The sequence below is a fragment of the Euprymna scolopes genome, chromosome 2, assembly GCF_053919585.1.
Source record: "Euprymna scolopes isolate OS-2025 chromosome 2, ASM5391958v1, whole genome shotgun sequence".
Taxonomy (NCBI): domain Eukaryota; kingdom Metazoa; phylum Mollusca; class Cephalopoda; order Sepiida; family Sepiolidae; genus Euprymna; species Euprymna scolopes.
This window is the reverse complement of record NC_136483.1, coordinates 64,133,676-64,146,895: the sequence shown is the minus strand read 5'-3', so window position 1 is coordinate 64,146,895 and position 13,220 is coordinate 64,133,676. Positions and strand designations below refer to the sequence as shown.

The 13,220-nt window shown below is 31.8% G+C and overlaps 1 protein-coding gene across 1 annotated transcript in view; it reads right to left on the bottom strand.

Annotated features, from left to right (window-relative positions):
* The window catches only part of LOC145291714 (acetylcholinesterase-like), a 457,063-nt gene extending 451,774 nt beyond the window's left edge, over positions 1-5,289 (bottom strand). The window contains exon 1 of the mRNA XM_080137713.1: positions 5,162-5,289. The gene's annotated coding sequence lies outside the window, so the exon portion shown is untranslated. The remainder of the gene's footprint in view (positions 1-5,161) is intronic.
* Between the last annotated feature and the right edge of the window lie 7,931 nt (positions 5,290-13,220).

The window sequence follows — 13,220 nt, the reverse complement described above, 5'->3', positions numbered from 1 at the left end:
TATACTGTATTGTTACAACTTCTAGTGATCATTATAATAGATCTGATAAAATCTCAATTGATTCCGTAGTCTGAAATAATTTATCAATTAAGCCAATCACAAACTCTATTATAGATTTTCATGTTTTCTGCTTGTATGCGTTAACGAGATTATTATCGTCCAATACTTGATAATGCGACTCCAATCATTCAAAATGTTTAGAAGCGAATTTATCAGATTTAATTCTAGTGCAATGCGTACAATTTCGTCAGTAAACTTCAATTTTTGACTACAAACTTGAAAAATGATTCAGAACTAAGATTTCAGCGATTCATCCATTCTTATTTTGTACGACGATATCCGTTGCTATGACGACCGATTAATTTCAATTGTATTTTCGGCGTTGAACTTTCTCATCGCGTTGTTGCCATGGAAGCTGAATATCTTATCTTATATTTGTGGTATCTCAATATCTCTGTCTGAATTTTTCTCTATCGGCTCCTATGCTCGTCGATACAATTGAATACAAAGTCATTTCCCAACAGAAAATACAATTATATTCACCTCCTCAAAAATGTCATATTTTCGATCAAGTTAGTCTGTTTGTTTGTAAATATCTTAAGGTCCACAGGACTTGATCAATTATCACTACACCTGGTCAAAATAGGCTAGCTTATAAATGATTTAATTTTTTAATGCAAGGTCAAGGGTTACGGTTAACGTGGCAGATTATGTATCAGTCACAGGTTTTGCGATAAAATCGGTTTTGTTTATCGTAGACACTCACTACTTGGCCCAGATTATCACCAATAAAGTCCTACATCTTATATGGTATTTACCTTGGATTTTTTAATTTGAAATGTTTTGTCAATGTTTTGTCAATGTCTATTTTTTCAAATTGGATGGATTTAATGCTCTTTTATAGTATTAATCATCATGCACTATTCACTCTAATCAGATTAATAGGTTTTGAGTTATCAACATTTCCATTGCATCATGTCACTGAGCTTCAATCTATGGTCTCCCCTCGCCAGACATTCACAAGAAACACTCGTCTAGCAGAAAACACTATCAATAATTTCCTCCACTCTTTATCTGTGCCTAAAGCTAAACGTAGATTCCATGAACAAAGCTTCTTTCATAGAACTGCACGCCTGTGGAATTGTCTTCCTGCTTTCTAGCTGACTACAATATGGTTGTCTTCAAATCTAACGTAAACAAGTTTTTAATGAGCCGTTCCATATAAGTTAACAAATTTACCGAATTTCCTTGACTAACAAGTACTTATATTGTCAAATTGTCTACTGTACACTCGTTAAACCTTATCCTCGAGTGGCCTCTTGGCCTTCATAAGTGGTAATGCCTATGTAAAAAAAAAATATATATATGATAAAATAAGACCGAGATAAGAGTTCGGCTCATCTTTACCTTTTCAGGTGGATGTATTAGAGATGAGCAGAATTTACAGAAATATTTTCAGTGAAAAGGGTATTCTACATGATTTATACTTTCGTAATATTTGCATAAAACGGTTTTAGTAAACACAAACCTCTTATATAAATATATATATATATATATACATGAATATATATATACATATATATATACATGAATATATATATATATATATTCATGTATGCATATATATATGTTTTGGTGGTTTATCATTGTAGGAAACAAGAGACATTGTTGTCATACGGTGACTGGGTGGATTGTCTGTAGGCTGAGATAAACCGCGTCACACACACACACACACATTAGGAAAATTCATAATAAAGATAACTATTACTCTACCAGATGTCAGGGAACACTTATAATTATTGATAGTTATCAATTGATACTCATTGCATATGAATAATAAATAAAAACACTTAGACATTTTCCCACGGAAGATAATCAGAATCTGAACAAAAAAAACACCCAGGTACTTTGATGAAAGAACTAGGAAATTAATGATTATCTAATGGGTTCTGCACACGTAGAAGGATACTGTCCGATTATAAGTAAAAGGAATGGCAAAAGAATGGTAACTATCTTATATAGAGATATAGTTTTAGCCCCAGGAAGGGGGCACCTTTATTCCTGAGAACTTTGCCTGGAGTGAAACGAAATAAAGCAAAGAGTATAACAGGAGATAGGGAAACATAAAGATTCATAAAATAAATTGCTACTGTGTTAACGATGCAATAATATGACAAAAAATACAGAAAATCTGCGAAAATCAGTGCGAATACAGAGAACCAAGAAAGCAGAGAAAAGAAAAAATGGACGAAAGAAGACTTTCCTTTCTTCCTTCGTGTACCTAGCGTCGGATGAATTTTCTACGAAAACAGCTTATTCGTCCGTGGGATACATTGCCGCGGGTCTCTCTCCTCGCAGATTATTATATGATCGTCTTCAAATTTTATGTCAACAGATTCCTGTCATAGACTGTCCTCACGGATAATCAATCATCGTTCATTCTATTAGTCATACTCAATCCTCTTAGAGGTTATTCATCTTTCTACTTGAAATCATTCTTATCTCATAAAATCTCATCCAAGAGATGTTATCATAGAGAATGTAAACGTAAGCAGCTGTTTAGAAAATAATAATTCTTCGGTAATTATGATTGAAAAGAAACAGACAATACTAAAACCGTTGTTGTCACTCACATTCCAGGAAGCATTACTTGATTTTGCCAGTGAGCAATCATTGGCAATTACTAATGTGTGAATTCCTAGTAAGAAATAATGATATAAGTAATAGATTTTCCTGTCATAATTTATCACAGTGATGCTTGAGGTATAAAAACTTAGTAAATGAATGAACCTCATCGAATAGCTGAATGGAATGCGAAACATGAAAATTAACCGTTCACCTATAGTATTCGGATCATTAGTTTCGTAAAATTTTAAAGGATTTGTGGTATTATTGAAAAACACATCTTTGAGTGCGATATCCAACCAATATAACAAGGAGACCGTTATCAGCTACATGTAAGTTAAAACAGAATCAATCTAGCGTAAAGCCCAAACACAAATTGGACATGAGATGGCGTGAATAAAATTCGTGGTATTCTAGTTTATTCACTGGTACTTGTATGCTAACACTGTATAGCGCCGAACGATTCAACATATTGATAGCGCAGTGACAATAGCATTGTCCTCCATATTTAGGCGCAAGAAAAGAAGTAATACATGAGCTTAAATAAATATCTTAACAGCGTAAAAGACGTATAAGTAAAAACTAAGAAGTCTTTACAGTTCACGAAGCATTATAACGTATAGTAGATTCATTCTTGGGCAAGGTGTAGCACCTGTTAGCCTCCCTCTGATATTTCAGAAAGTTGTCATACACGGAATAGATGAAGCTCTACAGCCATGGTGAAGTCAATCTATCTAGAAGTAGGAAATTCTATTGAAAAAACAAACAAACCGGGTAGTAAATGTCTGTTAGCCTTGTAAAGCAATCTTTTAGTAATAGTGTCACAAACATAAACATCTGCTTCCAATTTGTAATGAGCAAACAGGGCTGTAGTAACGCTTATAAAAATGACATGAGGATGCTACTATCAGTGCGCAAACGCCTATTGCAGAGAACTTGAATGTCTATTACAAAGAACTTGAATGCCTACTCGAAAGAACCTCAATTCCATCCTCGACTGTCCAAGGTCTCTCTGTTCAGGCGTTTATTAGGACAACCTGTCATGAGAATACTTTCCTAGAAACTAAACCCTGACTTAATATTCAGAATAACATAATATTCGTAGCGCAAATAAGATCATCTACTTATAGCCAACCTACTGGCATTTACAAGGAACAGTGCATCTTCTTCAAGTGATGTTACCTCAAGTAACTCCACCAGACTAGATGAATTCTTGTCCTGGAATACAGTAAGAGTAAGAGCCCACAAGAAATGGTCAATTGGAGAGAGGAAAATTATGTTTCCAATTTTTTTCCAACTCACTGTTTGAGAGGTAAAAGGGAACTTTACTGGAATATTCGAATATCTATGTGTCTCATATAGATATAAAGTGTTAGCTACAGGAAAAGGGCCCCTTGATCTCCGAGAATTTTAACTGGAGTAAAATGAAACAAAACAAAGAGTATTACTGGAGATTGGGAAAAATGACGATTTATATGAATAAACTACCGTGTTTGAATGATAAGGTTAAGCGGCAGTTTTAGTCATTTAGAACTGCTTTAAAGCTTCACCGCCCACTCATTTTTAGACCAAAATTCAAACAATAAGTACAGTTTATAGATCACCTTCTCAGCTATATTGTGAAAGATTTTCTATTTTCATTCAGTAAAACAACAGTTATGATGAATTTACTGGCGTCCAAAATCGTAAAAAATCGTAAGAAAGTGAGCAACGTTTTTTATGACTGGTTTCCATAGCAACCACGTCGTTGCAGCGACTAGTGCTGCTACAAATTCACCGTTCCCACGAAAAGAGAAGTAACAAGCGAAACAGAAAATAAAAGCAGGCGAGTGTCGTACAGTGTTTTACATATGTGCATGTTATGTTTATGGGCAAAAAATAATACTGAAATTAAACAAAGAACAAGTGAATTTACTGGTGGCCTGCAAAAATCACGAATTACAATAGAAAAATGCAAGCATGAAAAGTTATATGGTTAAACTTAAACATGGAAAAGAAAATGACAAAACGTTCTAGTAAAAAATATAATACATTTATAACTTAAAATATTGCAACATTAAGAATTGATTATAGAATGTTAAATTGATTTTTTTTAATTCTTAATTCTGCAATATTTTAACTTATAAATTTATTTTATTTTTTACTAAAATATCTTGTCCTTTTCTTTTCCATGTTTAAGCTTAACTATATTACTTTTCATGCTCGCATTTTTCTATTGTATTTATACATAGCTATATCTAGTTATATATAGATTGATAAATTGTGATCCAAAGCGACAATCAAAATGAAATACATGCCATTAGTTCCTATTGAAACAAATCTACCGCATGGCTGATATATTTGTTGCGTTACCATCACCGCTCGCTCTATTCACCTCCGAACACAAGGTATTACCGTGTTCGCCAATTCTCTTACTATCGACTACATTCCATGTGAAAACTAGCGAGCAGGCAGTAATATCACTTTTTTAAAAAATATTATAGAGATAATCAGTGTATACAAATATAAATCGTTATAATATATAAAGATAACTTACCAGCATGTTGTATAGGTTTACCGTACAAAGCTGTTGTGGAAAAAAAACCTTCCTCTCTTTTCAGTAGTAAGATTTGGTAAATGAGCTTTTGAAGGGTTTACGGATGTTATTAACATGTGCAAAGTAATTTATTCGAGTCTGACAACATTTTTATTACACTTAACATTGGAGTGTTTATTGTCCTGATCTACTTGATAAACGGTAATAAAAAATAGGATTTAATATGAGAAGATATACTGATAATTGTTAGTAATTCTTTAGTTAATGAATGAATCTGTTTGACGTCTGTTTAAATTCGTCTCTTTAAATAAATCGGTAACATGAGCAGTTCTACAATATATTTTGAACATATTCTCTCTCTCTCTCTCTCTCTCTCTCTCTCTCTCTCTCTCTCTCTATCCATCGATCTATCTATCTATCCATATATATATATATATATATATATATATATATATACCCACCTACCGATCTACTTATCTATATATCTCTTTATCTATATCTACTCTGTCTATCTATCTATCTACGGACACACAAAGACATACACACATATATATAATTATTGGCTCACAAGGAGCTTTCACACAGGTCATAAAGGATCTCTTCTTGGAAACAGCCTGTGTTATTCTTTGGAAGCTGAGTTACAAGAAGTTTCCCAGTTTTCCAGTGCACACTAACTCTTCTGATAACATTTGCAAATGAATTTGCATTATCGCAACAGTCGTTATCATCAATTTCTCACTAGCAGCGACCATTGATCTCCCCTGAAATTTGAGTAGGAACATAGTCTCCCCAAGGTCTCTTTGCACTTGTCCAACGTAGGTCTGGTCAGTGCTCTTTCCTCGGTCTTTCGATCCTCTGTGGCCCATCTCAGCTATTTGGCATTCTTTTGGGGTGGTGATTGGATAATAGGAGGGGATGGAGGGATAGAGAATTGTAGATATGCATCTTCTATGTTCTTGTTTCTATGTAACGCTTATTCGTGTTTTATCTCTGCAGCAGTTCGTCTGGCCCGCGCATGTAGCTCATGTGTATTAGTCTCCGTATTCTAGGGTTTTCATTAATATTTCAGCCGTTTTCATTATTGTTATTCGTTGTATCATTTCAGTCATTTTTCTGATTTCAATTTCTCCCATACTTTTTTTTTCAAAGTTTTTCGGAATTGTTCCTAGTGCTCCTACTACTGTATGTACTATTTTGATTTTCTTATCATCCATATCCCTTTCAGCTCTCTGGTTAGCTCTGTGTATTTTGTTCTGTTTCTCCTTTTCTTTGATATTCATCGTGTGGTCAGCTGGGACATCCGAGCTTCTTGCTTAGATCCGTTTGTATATCCATGTCCCATAGGATTTTGTAATTCTCGCTTTCAGTTACTGTTGCTGGCTTATGTTTGTGCAATTTATCCGTTCGTTCAAAATGCAGTTGTTTGCACAATTCCCAATGTACTGCTCTTCTCACTTGGTCGTGCCTGTTCTTGTATTCCTTTTGGGCTCGTTTGCCACATTCACTTACTATATGGTTTATCGTTTCATCCCTTTGTCCACAGGGTCTGCATTTGCTGTTTTCTTGTGTTTTGTCGATCTTTGCTTTGATGTGGTTGGTTCTTATCGAGTTATCTTGTGCTACCGGTATTAGAGATTTAGTTTCTCGGCTTACGTGTCCTTTTCGTATCCATGTTCATGTGTTTTCATTATTCTCATCTTTTGTCATACTTACAAATCTTCCGTGTAGTTGTTTATCTTCCAATTTTCTTTTCTTATCTTATTCTTTGTCTCTTTGTTTTCTGTTTTGCTGAGTTTTCAGTGTCTCTTGCTGCCATAATTATACTTTCAGTATTTTGTATTATGTATTTTTCTAGTTCTCCTTTCGTGTCATTCACGCAGTCTTCTATGCATACCAGTCCCCCCCCCACCGTCTTTCCTTTTCACGTAGAGTCGATTAACATCGTCCTTCAGGTATAGTGCTTTGTGCATTGTCATGAGTTTCCTGGTCTTCTGATCGAGCTGTCTCAGTTCTTTAGGCTACCCTATGAACGGTCCATAGTATCTTACTAATGATACTGCCCATATCTTTATGTTTTATTTATTTTTTTTTTTTTTTGCTATATAATTTAGTTTCCAAAAGGTTTTTTCTTCCCCTTGGTATTCCTTTCCAATTTTCTCTTTCATTGCTGTTCCTTTGACGGTGTCTACTTCCAGAACTCCCAGGTATTTACAGGCGTCTTTCCCCCCTAGTGCTCTCATCTCCGTTGGTTGGGTAGTTTCATGCCTTCTGTCGCCTCCAGTTTCCCCTTTCTTATAACTAGTAGTGCGCATTTTTTCATACAAAATTGCATTTGGATATCCTGAGTCAAGATCCTGGGAGTGTTTATTAGTGCCTCTAGTTCATTTTCGGTCCTAGCGGAAAGTTTCAGGATTTCATGGATTCCTCTTTTTCCTTTTTGGCATCTTTTCTGTTGTATTAAGGGAGTGGTAGATTTGTTCTCTCAGTTGTGTTGTTAATATTTTCGATATATTTGGTAAGCACGTGATCGGCCTATGAAGGCGCTTCATTTCTCTGTGTCCTATATCAGTGTGATCTTACCTTTTGTCATCTAATCTGGCATTTTTGTTTCCTGTATAAATCTTCTGAGGTTTTGAGCTAACCTTTCGTGCAATGTTGTGAATTTTTTTTTTTAACCAGTATGCATGTATCCCGGCGTGTCTTCTTGCTCTCCAGTTCGCCATTTTTCCTATGGTTTTCTTCAGGGTTTCCTTGTTAATTTCATTCGCTATTCCTTCTTCGATTTATTGTAACTCTTCTTTCATATCCTTCATTCGGCATTTCTATTGTGATCCCGTCGTTCTTCCCATATCATACTCCGGTAAAGTTTTGTTTCTGTCGGGTTTAGTCGTTCTGTTTCCGTTGTTTCTCCGTTCACATTTTGGTAGAATTTGCTTTCATAGTTTTCGAATGTTTTGCTTGCACTGTTCAGATTTGTATCTTATATCGTCTTAGTCTCCCTTCTGTTGCTGCTATTTTAGGTTCAGTTCTTCCTCCTTCTTATTTAGTCTCTGCTAATTATATTTCTATTTTTGTTAATCATGTAGCTTTCTTCCTGATTATCATTTTGGCTTCTTTTCTGTTTGTTTATTTAGGTTTCTAGCCTTATTTCCCAATCCAGATTTTCTCGATGCACCTTTCCCCGGCTGTTTTTTTTTCTGATTCGAACTTCATACTTACCGTCTTGGCTCCTGTGTAAATTAAATTGTTTAGGTCTGTGATTGCATCTTTTGTGAATTGTGGGAGGAGCTTGTTAACCTTCACTGTTTGTTTTTAATTTCTTCTGTTCTTAATTCCTTAAAGATGAGAACTTTGTTTTCCCCTCGTTCATGAACTGTATCATTTTTTATATTTCCTTTGTTAGCTCTGCTTTATTGTTCTCAGTTTTCACTATTGTAAATCCGGTCTTTGCAGGTCCTCCATCTGTGGTGTCTCTACTTGTGGGGCTTTCACATGTGCAGTAACAATAGAGGATGCTTCATGTTCCAGTTTTGAGAGCCAGCCTCTCTGGTGTATCTCTGTTTTTTGGTCCGTAATTTTTTGTTCTGTCGTATGGTAATCAGTGAACATGTCCCAGAGTTCTTCCATACGTTTCCGATAACCTCCAATTTTATATTCAGGGTAGATTCTATAATACTATTCTATTACGAGTTGTTATTATTATTATTATTATTATTATTATTATTATTATTATTATTATTATTATTATTATTATTATTATTATTATTATAATATGTATTTATATAAACTTTTATGTAAATTCTTTCAATATTTCCTTTGACAGTGCTTGATACGTAAGTAGAGTTAGGCAATTATTTTTTAAAATATATATGGCTATTAAACTACTCAGAATTTCCCGCGTTTCAACATCATGAGGATAGTCTGACGAATCTCTACGAGTATAAAGGGCGGAGAATTCTGTGCAGCTTAGTTGTCATATATGTTTTCAAATCTTACTTATATATATATATATATAATTATTTCATGTATCCACATAAAATGTTATAAACAAACATACTATTTTCGATCTTTCCTTCAATATAAGATTAGAGTTATGTAGTATGTTATGAAAATATTTTATGGCAAGTAAGCTGTAGAGAAACTTATGCGTTCCATCCCCGTAAGGAATCTTCACACTAAAATGTCTGAAATTTTTGTTATCGGGTGTTTACATATATATACACATGAAATCTATTATGGCTAATTCACCAATCAAATTATTTCTTATTCTTTTTAACGGATTAAGTTTTTCATTAGTCAATGACAACGCTTTATCTATAAAAATGGGTTTTACTTTCCTAAGCGTTACTCTGCTCTGTATATGTGTGACGTCCCCTTTATTTTTTAGGTGAAAAGAAGGAGTTGTGAATGTATTAGATAAATGAATAAATATTAAATAATATAAATAATAACTTACGTAAATAAGTTATAGATAAATATTAAATAAGTGTACTTTTTAGCACGTACGTGTTTGAATTATTTCTATCTATATTTTACATGTTGGCTTCGTTGAATGTTTGTATTTAATTATTTTATTTTTCTTGTGTACTGTCGTCATAGTTTATTCTGTGTATACAGTTGTTTGCTATTTCACTTCTAAAGTTTAATAGGTTTTAGTGAGGCTTGAAAGCTAAGATGTTCAAATTTCTCATTCATATATAAGCTACACGAGTTTATAAATATCTGCATCCACTGGCCTGTTAAAATATGTTCCACTTGGCGAGCGGTTTTTTATGAGTTCCCAGAAATGAATCGCTAGTGCTGTTTTTATTGTACGAATTTCTGTTTGTCAGTGTCGTAAAAATTTATAAATTGTAATAGCAATGTTGTCACTAATAGCACCCCTGTTTTAAATATTTACGATGAAGAGTTTTCATATAATATAGCATTTGTATGATAATGGGTTCGCAATTTTTAATCTGGAAATAGAAAAGTTTGTAGTAATCATGTTAGATGTTCTGCATTTATTTATTATTAGTAAAGTCTACAAACAACGTTGGCGTCAGAAAACGTAGTCATTTATAAAACGTAGATTTATATCCAATGAGACAAGTCATACTTAGGCGACTGCGCACGACACAAATGTCAGAAACCTTAAATGGATAATTATTCCAACATTTTATAACACAGGCTTAAACAAACTTGAACAAACCATTGGCACACAGTCTTTTCTCACAAACGTATACTTGTGCCCTTGCAAGATTTTACCAGTTAGCAATCAAGAAGCAAATCAAATAATAAAAATCTCTTTACATGCGTGCACTGTCGCTGGTCTTCATTCTTCTATCGTTACTTTCCCGTTGAGGGTCGTTTCCTGTGTTGTTGCTACGTCTAGTAGCTGTTGATCCGCTGTTTAACTTAAGCGAATGAAGCTCATGTAAAGCGATACAATAGAGATGTGTTGGCGTCCAAAGGTTTTAGCCAGACAGTTTTTTCTTTGCGGGAGAAACCACGTAATTTACTTCTGACTTAATTTTTCTTCTCTTTCCTTTGATTAGTCGACAGAGTATTGAGGAAATCTTCACTTAGATTTCTAGATTGTTGATCACGTCTTATCTGTCTGCTTCCACGACTAGAACTGTTAAGAAACTCTAATCTGTCTCGCGAACACATGATGTAATATTTCTGTGATATCATTCGCCACCTATTTTTTCTGGCGTGTTTTGTCTAAGGAACTGACTTTGCAACACTCGCATCACGTTCGCAGCCATATTGTCCTGAAATATACTTATTGTAATTCTTCCGAAATTCATACTAAAACCGATGTAAAATGCACTTTGATGAAAAACTATAGGTAAATCTTTTTTATTGAAAACAATATTTTATGAAAACTATAGGTAAACTTTTTTTTATCGAAAACAATATTTTATGAAAAACTATAGGTAATTTTTTTATTGAAAAGAATATTTTATGAAAAACTATAGGTAAACTTTTTTATTGAAAACAATATTTTATGAAAAACTATATGTAAACTTTTTTTTATTGAAAACAATAGTTTATAAAAAACTATAGGTAAACTTTTTTTATTGAAAAGAATATTTTATGAAAAACTATAGGTAAACTTTTTTATTGAAAACAATATTTTATGAAAAACTATAGGTAAACCTTTTTTATTGAAAACAATATTTTATGAAAAACTATAGGTAAACATTTTTAATTGAAAACAATATTTTATGAAAAACTATAGGTAAACGTTTTTTTTTATTGAAAACAATATTTTATGAAAAACTATAGGTAATCCTCTCTTTATTGAAAACAATATTTTATGAAAAACTACAGGCAAACCTTTTTATTGAAAACAATATTTTATGAAAAACTATAGGTAAACTTTTTTATTGAAAACAATCTTTTATGAAAAACTATAGGTAAGCTTTTTTATGTAAAACAATATTTTATGAAAAACTATGGGTAAGCTTTTTTATTGAAAACAATACTTTATGAAAAACTATAGGTAAACATTTTTATGTAAAACAATATTGTATGAAAAACTACAGGTAAACCGTTTTTTATTGAAAACAATACTTTATGAAAATCTATAGCTAAACTTTTTTATGTAAGACAATATTTTATGAAAAACTACAGGCAACCTTTTTATTGAAAGCAATATTTTATGAAAAACTATTAAGCTTTTTTATTGCAAACAATATTTTATGAAAACCTATAGGTAACCTTTTTTATTAAAAATAATATTTTATGAAAAACTATAAGTAAACTTTTTTATTGAAAAGAATATTTTATGAAAAACTATAGGCAATCTTTTTTTATTAAAAACAATATTTTATGAAAAACTATAGGTAAACGTTTTTATTGAAAACAATATTTTATGAAAAACTATAGGTAAATATTTATTATTGAAAACAATATTTTATGAAAAACTATAGGTAAATATTTATTATTGAAAACAATATTTTATGAAAAACTATAGGTAAACTTTTTTTTAAAACAATATTTTATGAAAAACTATAGGTAAATATTTATTATTGAAAACAATATTTTATGAAAAACTATAGGTAAACATTCTTAATTGAAAACAATATTTTATGAAAAACTATAGGTAAACGTTTTTATTGAAAACAATATTTTATGAAAAACTATAGGTAAATATTTATTATTGAAAAAAATATTTTATGAAAAACTATAGGTAAATATTTATCATTGAAAACAATATTTTATGAAAAACTATAGATAAACGTTTTTATTGAAAACAATATTTTATGAAAAACTATAGGTAAATATTTATTATTGAAAACAATATTTTATGAAAAACTATAGGTAAATATTTATTATTGAAAACAATATTTTATGAAAAACTATAGGTAAACTTTTTTTTGAAAACAATATTTTATGAAAAACTATAGGTAAATATTTATTATTGAAAACAATATTTTATGAAAAACTATAGGTAAACATTCTTAATTGAAAACAATATTTTATGAAAAACTATAGGTAAACGTTTTTATTGAAAACAATATTTTATGAAAAACTATAGGTAAATATTTATTATTGAAAACAATATTTTATGAAAAACTATAGGTAAACATTTTTAATTGAAAACAATATTTTATCCGATCACACCTTCATGTAGTCTAAAACAGTCGTAGTTGTTGTCGTAGTAGGAGGTTTGTGTCTTGATCATATTGGTATAGAGAGCTGAGGGGTATGTTGATTCGCAAATACGTCATATTTAAACAGAGAGAATAGGAAGAAAATAATTTATTTTTCTCGGTTGTATTTCTCTTATTTGACAAAATTAATATGTGTTATACATTTTGGATAGATTCTAGGTTACATCTTGGTATGTGCAATACTAAAAACTATGCAAATGTTTTCTAATATTTCGACTAATTTATTATCATTTATTAAAGTTATCTCCCTTGACATTGCTTTAGGCCCTTACTATAGCTCGTCAATCATCGCTACATCAGTTTATATAATTCTTTTCAAATATAGTATTACGCGCGTATAGATTATATAGGCATACGTGGTGATGCATTAATCGTTTTAGAGCTGCTATATTTGT